Below are 8,221 nucleotides of genomic sequence, written 5' to 3'. Positions count from 1 at the left end.
TGAATACATTGAAGCAGCTACAGTAATGGCCATTCATGACTAAGCAACCACTGGGATTACCATGCAACCCTATGAAAGCATTCCCAGCAAGGATTACTCACAGACCATTTGCAGAGCAGAGGGGGTTAATGGGTGTTGGTGACTTGGACCCCAGAGGCCACTACACAACAGTATCCAAGTTATGGCTGCTGGACACAGACAAAGGGCAGCAAGTAATGATCACCGCAAGTAATCGCTGGCTGTGCGGGGAGCCACGAATAACTGCGGTCACCAGTGATCCGTCATTATAGTGAACAGGGTTGGCAGCCCCTCATCTGCAGCTGTGAATGGAAGATTTCTGCAACTACAGTTTGCACAAGCCTTAAACAGATGTGTGAATGTAGACTAAAACCTTGCTCCTGGCCAAGGGAACTACTCCCAGCCAAAGAGGTACCTCAAGGACCACAATGGAATATCCACTGTTCATCCCATGTGCTCTCACATGCCTGGAATGAGCCATTTCTAAATCAGGATAATCATGGAATTGATGTCCAATGAGAGGGTTCAGCTTGTCCTGTATGAAGGGATAACAATAACTCAGGCACCAACACATCGCTTCTCGGCCTTTTGGCTAAGATCAAGTGTAGTATCTGTTCTTATCAGTGTCCAGTGGGGGTGCTCCCGACCATTCTAGCTTTGCGGGGATGGTTGTTGTATAGTACCCTCACTGGTATGATGGGGGTCTGGATGGCTATTACGGGGGGAACAGAAACCGGGGAGCGCCACAAGTTAAGCTGGGGCCCTGGGAGTAATTCCCCTTTGGAACGTCTGAAGGACCCAGTACCTCCTGATTTGGACGGATCTACCTTGGTCTGGCCAGGGGCTGGGAAGGCAGAGAGTCCGCAAACTAGGTGCCCCCTGAGTAGTCGCCTCAGGGGTGCTCTGAGTAGCACTTGGGTGTGGGACCCCACGTTGTGAATGAGCACATGGTCACCGAGTTTAAATACTTTTTGCACTGCGCCTCTAGGACCGGGCCTTTTGGTCAAGTTCTGGGCAATATTTTTGCTACAGGCCTCAGGGTCTGGTCAGTGCACAATTTGGGCACGACCCTTTTTATTATTTTTATAGATTTATTTAATTATTTATTTATTTTTCCTTCACCCCACGTTTGTCACTTTTTACTTTTGTGTGTGTTTTTCACAGGATGGAGGGTGTGGGTCCTCGGGCCTGCCCTGAAGTCTAGGGGGAGGATGTGTGGCCATACGGTTCCTTCCTCCCCTGTCCCTAGGGGGTTTTCTCTTCGGGAGAACCCCCTGGCCTAGTACTGGATGTCCGGCTTCGGCTGGACATAAGGAACGGTGGTCCACCAGGCTGTTTGGCCAGGAGAACCAAATGGGAACTCTGTCCCTGTCAGGAGCTTCGTGCCCCGGGGGATCAGGGTAGCGGTCCAACCCCTTCGGGGGTAGGACAAAGCACACCCTTAAGTGCACTTTTTGTGTGGTGTTTTGCACTTGCACTTTTTTGTGAACACTTACGGGTTTTTTCGTTATAGTTGCACGTTTGCGGACTTAAAAAAAAAAAACAAAAAACTCAGGCACCAACCAGGTTCCTGTATTTACTACACATCCAGGTTAGGCTCCATGTACATGGGACAGTTGGAGAACACTTGTGGAAAACGTAGGTTAAAAAACGTGTTTAGCCGCGTTTGCATACTGCGTTTATGAATCGTTTTTTAAAGATAACCTCAGGAGACCTTCCAAAATGCACTGAAAAACAGTAAAAAAATTAACTATTTCAGACATTTTGAGAGAAATAGAGCAGAAGCAGCGAGAGCAGTATTTGTTGAGATTAGCTGTCTTTTTTTTTTGTGGTGTTTGGATGTGTTCCAGCTCATTTCTGTGCAGAAAGTATTGCAGCAGTGTCTAACATATTTTCTTTCATGCAAAACCTCAAAGTATGGTGTACCAGATCCATTTAAGTACCAGGAAAACGCTTTGCATGCATATTTCATGATGAAAAAAGGCACTGGACAGGATCTGGAAGAGTTAAAAAAATTTTGCAAACGCTTATAAACGTGGTTAGCCACGTTTACAAGTGTTTGAAATGCTGATAAAATCTATTCCTGAACGCAAGTTTGGTGTATTCAAAAAAACAACTGTAAACTCAACTGCCTGTCAATGACGATGTGTACATGGACACATAGGAAAACATTAGGGTGAGTTCTGGTGCTGCTGAAAAAATGCAGAAAAGCTCCTAAACGTGAGTTTATCAGCTCCAATGTACATAGAGCCTAAGAATGCAACAAGATGTGTAGCCATGTGCTGGTATGTAAAGGTATAGGAAGCCCGTATCAACATCACTGGTCCAATCCAGGGTCCAGGCTTCACCTCTCATGGTGAGCATATGCCCAAAGGGGACTTCAGGATCTGGGTGTCATAGGGATGGAGCATCGTCCAGGGCCTGCATAGCAACTGCTATCTCACTCATTACATCACATACCAAAGGTGGGCACTGAACACAGGATCCAGTGCATAAAGCAAACAGTACATGGGTATGGTTCCCAAAATGTTCATCGTGGATAACCATTTCAGAAACTGCTGTTGTTAAGGCAATAAAAAGCCAGAATATGAGGAGTGTCAAAAAAGAAAAACAGATGGTGCTACTTCATTTTTTTTTTTTTGGCTAGTGTTCTTTTTTTATGTGATGGATCTCTTTCTGTTGGAGTGGAAAAAGAAAAGTTGGAAGTCACCCATGCAGTGGGGCCCCTCCCCACTGCAAGGATTAGATAATCATTTTAGTAATAATGTACCGGTAAATACTTTTCTTAATCCTTTCTCCTGTAGGCTTGCTCCTCTTCTGAGTCCAGTCCCCTGAAGGCACTCTATTCCAGTGATCCTGCGTTGTATGGAAGGATGAGGAGGGCCTGCTCACTAGAACTAAGCAAGTCATTCACCACAACTTTTTCCTCAGCACAGTTGACCTTCAAGTTACACACTTCATTGTTATCTTTTTGATCATTAGTTTTTGAGGTGCAAAATACTTTAGGGAGTGCATACCAGTAGCACTGGTAAAATTATTGACAGGCATTATTTCCTAGTCATTCTCTATATCTGTTTGTCCAATTACATTCCATTTAAAGTGATTTAAATGGCAATTTTTTTTCTTGTTTAAATAACAAACATGTCATACTTACCTGCTCTGTGCAGTGGTTTTATACAGAGCAGCCCCGATCCTCCTCTTATTGGGTTCTCCAGCGGTGCTCCTTCCCCCCCCACAGAGCAAGCATCGTACAATGGGGGCTCATGAGCCACTGCTTTGCACACGCGCGCGCACACACACACACACACACACACACACACACACACACACACACACACACGGCTCTGTCCCATCCCCTTCTCTCCTTATTGGCTCACTGGTTGTGATTGACAACCAATGAGGTGGCAGAGTCCCTGTAGAGCCAAGGAGGCTCAGGTAAGTATTAGAGGGGTTGTTGCACACAGGTTTTTTATGTTCATTCATAGAAAGCATGAAAGGTAAAAAAAAAAAAAAACCTTGAGCTTTTACAACCACTTTAAACTGAAGAGGGTTATAGTATTGCTGTAGCCTAGCTCGCATAATATTTTTCAACATTAAATTTTACAACATAACTGCCCACCTGGCACCTTTGTCAAGATGCTTCTTTAATGGTACATTTTCCAAATTATGCAGTTAGGGGGACAGTTTGTGTAATTTGCAGATTTTTTATTTTTTTTTTGCCATTTATTTTTATGTATGCATGCTCGTTTGCAGTGGCCCATTATGTATACTAAAATCCACATTCATGCGTTCTTGAAAAACATTAGGCATGTCCCTATAATTTACTTCTTTGCAGGAAAACAACTTTCATATGAGAAATTAGGGCATTGCTGACTTTGTTCTGAAAAACAAAAAAAAAAAAACCAAAAAAAAAAAACCCTGGCACTTTTTTTGACTTCTATACTTCTAAAGTCACAATTTAGAAATCCCATCAGTATGACCACAAAGAAAGCAGCATTTTTATAAAGACGTCGAAGAAGCTCACAGATTTCTGTCATGGTTGAAATACTTGCCTAGATTTCCACTTGAAGGACAGGTGTGAGGAACTACCTTTACAAGAGGTTCACAAGACTACATGTAAAGCCCATTACACAAGGGCCAAAAAAAAAGCAGCAACCATCTGACTTTCAGTCAGTGTTTACAGTTGTCTTTTCACCAGAAACCATCTGACAATTGGCTTCTGTCAAACAATCATGCTGGAAAGCCATAATTTGATCAGCACTTGCAGCCAATGGCTCAAGTACTGATCAATTTATTCAGGTGGTTGGAGAATCCCTGCAACAACATTGTGCAGTCTAGAGCAGTGGTTCTCAACCTGGGGCTCGAACGACCCTTTCACAGGGGTCCCCTAAGACCATCGGAAAACACATATTTCTGATGTGTAAAGAGCAGCTACTGTGTTGAAAGCAGCTACTCTGTTGAAAGCAGCTACTGTGCTGAAAGCAGCAGTATTGGAGGTAAAACGACACTTCATGAATTATAATTACTGGGTAAATAATTTTATGGTTGGGGGTCACCACAACATGAGGAACTGTATTAAAGGGTCGCGGCATTACTAAGCTTGAGAACCACTGGTCTAGAGCATGAGTTGCAACAACATTGTGCAGTCTAGAGCATGAGTTGCTAGACATAGTGGGGGGTGGTGAAGATTTAACTGGTCTCTAGCACATAAGTACTATCTCACCAAGTCTACCTGCAAGAAATTGGAAAATTCTGGAAGCATGTTGAGGATTAAAAAAATAAATAGAAAAGCAGCACCCAAAATTCCCATTCCACATTAAGGCTCCATGTACGCAGGATACTTCTGAAAGATGGAAACTGACTGCTGGAAAATGCAGGTTAAAAAACATGTTTAGCCGCGTTTGCATACCACACTTATGCGCATTTATGAGCATTTGCATTTAGAAGCGTTTCTAAAAGATAACCTCAGGAGACCTTCAAAATTACCCAGAATGCACTGAAAAAGTAACTATTTCAGACACTGAGAGAAATAGCGAGAGCAGAAGCAGAGAGAAGTATTTGTTGAGATTAGCTGTCTTTTTGTGGTGTTTGGATGTGTTCCAGCTCATTTCTGTGCAGAAATGATTGCAGCAGTGTCTAACATTTTCTTTCATGCAAAACCTCAAAGTATGGTGTACCAGGTCCATTTGAGCACCGGGAAAACGCTTTACATGCATTTTTCATGATGAAAAAAGGCTCTGGACAGCATCTGGAAATGGAAGAGTTAAAAAAAAAATTTGCAAATGCTTATAAACGCGATTAGCCGCATTTACAACGCTGATAAAATCTACTGCTGAACGCAAGTTTTCTGCATTAAAAAAACTACTGTAAACAACATACATTAGTGTACCTGCACACATAAGAAAAAGAGGGAGAGTTCAGGGGCTGCTGAAAAAACCCGCTGAACAGCTCCTAAACGTGAGTTTATCAACTGCAGTGTACATGGAGCTCTTAGGTCCCACACCAAACATGTTTGAGTCCACTGGTCCCATAACACCTTCTGTGTGCAGGGAAACATGCCAAACAGACATCAGAATGGAGCATTTACACAGGAATCAGCAGGGGGTGGGAAATGCATGTAAAACAGCAAGATTAGCATGTTAATTTCAATGTCCAGTGTGCATGCAATTACCCTTTTGCAAGAAATATAATTATTTTCTGGAAATGTGCAACCTGTGGTTAATGGTGTAGTTCTAAAAAAAGTCTGCACTGATTGGCGGACGAAACGCATCAACATATTGACATCATCACACCCGAAAGCAGTGATCCACGTCCCGGACTGGTGAGATTCTCCTCAGACGCTGGGCTACTCATCATGCTTCCTGGCATAGTTGGAGAGCTCTGTGTACCTGCATTGTCAATACGAAGCCCGGATAATGCCCTGCTGGGGTTCATGGGGGACACTATCCAATACTTTCTACCTGGCCAAAAGAGATATTGTTACAGGACAATCCAGGCAACAGTGAATTTCCTGGGCTTCGGTAACCTGGTGCTGGTGAGTGCGGACAATATCCATCCATCTACGACCTCACGCTGACATACACCCTACCAGAAGCAATACCCACTGCTTCTTCTTTCATTCATATATATATATATATATATATATATATATATATAGATCACTAAGAAGCTCATCCACTCCCTCATCATATCACAACTCGATTACTGCAACTCCCTCCTCACTGGCCTGCCCCACAACAGGCTATCCCTGCTTCAGTCGATCCTGAATACAGCAGCCAGACTCGTCCACCTTACCAACCGCTCTGTTTCCACCACTCCCCTCTGCCAATCCCTCCACTGGCTTCCGATTGCCAAACAGATCAAATTCAAACTGCTAACACTGACAAACAAAGCTGTCCATCATACTGCCCCAAACTACATCACCGACCGAATATCCAAGTACCACCAACACACACTCTCCGCTCCTCACAAGACCTCCTCTCTAGTTCCCTGGTCTCCTCCTCCCATGCCCGCCTCCAGGACTTCTCCATGGTGTCACCCATCCTCTGGAACTCCCTACCCAATCCATCAGACCATCACCTACTCTCCTCTCCTTTAGGCACACCCTGAAAACCCACCTCTTCAGGGAAGCCTACCCCACCCCCTGCTAATTGCCACCCTCCTCCACAGCCATTTCCTCCTGTACCACTATCCCCTCCCTCCTAGATTGTAAGCTCCAAGGAGCAGGGCCCTCGAACCGCTCGTGTATCGCATTGTATTGTTATTGTACTGTCTCATGTATTGTCTCCCATTGTAATGTCCAGCGCTGAGCGAACTGTTGGCACTTTATAAATACTGTATAATAATAAATATTTACATACATATGTGCACACACAGTATGCTCTACCTGGCCTGTTAATATCAGAGCTTTACATTCATGGGACACTATGGCATACCCCAACACTGTATAATTCCATAATTAGTTATGCTTTTTGGATATATACCTGGCTTCCATTGGCTCAACATTCGAGATGATCATTATCACATATGGGACAGTATGACATATCTTCAACACTGTATAAATTCCATGGTTATATTTCCATTTTTCTGGACACTGATCCAGCCTTCTTTTGAGACCATTGATAATTTTTTTTCATACTCTCCACAGGGTTTATTTTTACTCTCCTCATGTCCAGGACAATCTAGCCTTTACATGTCATAATATATATATTAAGCTGCTAATTGTTATTGCTTTTTAATAAGCTATGATTTCAGATCATTTGATCCATAGTGATGGCTATACGTTATGACCTGTTTGCTTAGCAACTGTTCCTTAAGGAACATACCTGTACAATCTCACTATAGTCTAAAGCAACAATCCCTATGGTAAACACATTGCAATCCGGATCGCCTTTTTTTTTTTTGTACTGTTTTTAATTACATGTTCAGTGGTTCTGTGTTTCACTGACAACAGATATCATTCTTTTTCCCTGCCATGGGATTTATAAATATGTGGTTTTACACATTAGCTACATTGGCTGGGTGGTTATTACCTATCTCGGTAGTATGCGCTATGCAACTACTTTTGTTTCTAGTTCTAAAACAAACCTAATTTTTTATCAATCACAGACATTTTACCACTAAACTGCTAATGGTTCACAGTAGGGATGCACCGAAATTTAGGCAGCCGAAACAGATCGGCTTAAAATAGCCCTATCAGCATTTTAGCTGACCCAGGTGCCAATACAGGGGACTGTGTGTACTGCAGAGGAGGCGGGTGTTTAAAAGGCAGGAGAGGAGCAGTGTATACAGTGAGCTACCGCTAAATATCATTTCCAGTTTTTAAATGTAATTACCAGACTTTTTTTCCCCTTCACTAAAGCTCCAAGAAGGAGCTGTCATTCTCTCCGCTGCTAAAGGAAACAAAAAAGGGGGCTGGGCTCCCTGGGTAACCCAATCCCCTTGTTTCCTTTAGCAGCAGGGAGAATGACAGCTCTTTCTTGGAGCTATAGTTAAGGGGTGGAAAAGACAACCCCCCCCCCCAATTTAAAAATGACATAGCGGCAGCCAGTGAGGGAGCCTGAGTGTATACACTACCCTTCCCTGCCCCCTCCTTGCATACACAAACCCCTCCCCTCCAAAGAGGACCTGTCATTCATATACGATCACATAGGGGACCAATAGTCCCCTGATAAGCAAATAAAAAAAACTTAACTGTGCGCCA

At 43.4% G+C, this 8,221-nt stretch overlaps 1 pseudogene; it reads left to right on the top strand.

Moving 5' to 3' along the window:
* Positions 1–590: 590 nt before the first annotated feature.
* On the top strand, positions 591–750 carry LOC149452928 (U2 spliceosomal RNA; annotated as a pseudogene).
* The last annotated feature ends 7,471 nt before the right edge of the window (positions 751–8,221 follow it).

Source organism: Staurois parvus, unplaced genomic scaffold (assembly GCF_062004578.1).
Source record: "Staurois parvus isolate SC_StPar_1 unplaced genomic scaffold, SC_StPar_1.0 ptg000454l, whole genome shotgun sequence".
Classification (NCBI taxonomy): Eukaryota; Metazoa; Chordata; class Amphibia; order Anura; family Ranidae; genus Staurois; species Staurois parvus.
This window is presented reverse-complemented; position numbering and strand designations above follow the sequence as displayed.